We start from the raw sequence: 1893 nt of genomic DNA, 5'->3' as shown, positions 1-1893 counted from the left end.
GGAGGAAGATTCATTAACACCAAATAATACGACTTGCTTGGTGAAATTGAAGAGGACTTGAAGCACGTACTGATAATGTTTAAGGCATGTAGCCCTTAGAATGGGTCACAGCTAAACTTAAAGAAAACATGGATCTTCACAACTGGACTGATAAGCAACAGCTTAATAAGCAGAGGTCATACTGAAGTTGTCAAGGATTCCATTTTACTTGGATCCACAATCAACACCAATGAAAAGAGCAGTCAAGAAATCAAACGCTGCTGTATTTCATCAGGCAAATTTGTTGCGACAGTCCTCTTCTAAGTTTAAAAAAAGCAAAGATGTCACCTTATGGATTAAGGAGTGTGCAACTCAAGTCATGGTATTTTCAACTGCTTATATGTATGTGAAAGCTGGACAATGAATAAGGAAGACTAAAGAAGAATTGACATATTTGGATTATGGTGTTGATGAGAATTATTGAATATAATAAGGACTGCTAGAAGAACAAACAAATCTTTCTTGAAGAAGTACAGTCGGAATGCTGCGTAAAAAGGAGAATGGCAAGGCTTTGTTTCGTGATTTTTGAACATGGCAGGATAGACCAATCTCTGGAGAAGGACATCATGTTTAGTACAGAGCCATGGGAAATGGGAAGAGCCGCAACACGGTGGACTGACAGTGATTTCAGCAATGGGCTCAAGCGTAGCAATGATTGTGCGGATGGTACAGGACCAGGCAATGTTGTGTTCTGTTGGACACAGGGACACTGAGAGTTGGCGGTGACTTGATGACATCTATTTCATTTGATATGAAAACCCTCTTTCTTAATTTTTTTCTTTTATAACAGTGGTCTTATATAGTATTTGTCTTTATGTGATTGACTAATTTGACTCAGCACAATATCTTCCAAATTTATCCGTGTTGGGAGATATTTGGCAGTTTTATTAATATTCTTTAATGATGCGTAGTTTTCCATTATATCTATGTATAAAAGTTTATTTATCCATTCTTCCACCAATGGGCATTCATGTTGTTCCTATGTTCTTGCTATTATGAATAGTGCTGTGATAAACATAGGTGTGCATATATCGGTTCATGTTTTGCTCTTTTGTTTTGAAATTCAAAATATCTATTTTCAAAATTTGCTACTTTGGATCCAAATACAAATGGTCTCTTCTTTTTAGATCACAATACAATGAGACTCAGAAGGACACTCACATATTACCTAAATGTTTACTACATAATATTTATAGTGTTTCTATCAACATGTGTTAACACATCTCATGGGGCTGATTCATTGAGTTTTTATCTATTTTGTGACTATGCCTTTAAAGATCAATCATGATATAGATGAAAACAGAGTTTTTTTTTCTCATCCCCATCCCCTGATATGTGTTGGATAGAAACACATATAGTGTCACAAAGTGAATTATTGATGTTAACAATGACTTTGATGGATAATTCTTCCATGCCAATTGAACTAAAAGTTTACATATCACAGTCCAAGAGACATTTCTTCAGGTTAGTAGGAAAAAAAAACCAAGAAGAAAGCAAATGATCTTTGGTTTATTGAGGGAGCATTCAATGGGAAATACAAAGTAATTTCCAAACTGTAGATTTTCTGACTGCTGGTGGATATGTGGCAGGGTTGGGGGAGTTATGGGACAAGGAGAGAAAACAATCTTTATAAGAGTGGGAAATTTTACTAGAACAAATTAGAAATTGATCGGGATACTTTAGAAAGTTTTCTTCCACTAGAACCAGACTGTATTGTTTTGGAAGAAAAAAAAATCAATCTTATTTTTGTTCCATGGACAATTAGGGAAATTCACTACTTTCTGGATCTGGCATGGGATAATGAAAATAAACCCAAGGCTCTTAGCCTTGTTCAGAACTAGATTTTTACTTTTT

The sequence above is a fragment of the Echinops telfairi genome, unplaced genomic scaffold (assembly GCF_000313985.2).
Source record: "Echinops telfairi isolate 266 unplaced genomic scaffold, ASM31398v2 ScPeMD7_7469;HRSCAF=8507_1, whole genome shotgun sequence".
In the NCBI taxonomy this organism is placed as follows: domain Eukaryota; kingdom Metazoa; phylum Chordata; class Mammalia; order Afrosoricida; family Tenrecidae; genus Echinops; species Echinops telfairi.
This window is presented reverse-complemented; position numbering follows the sequence as displayed.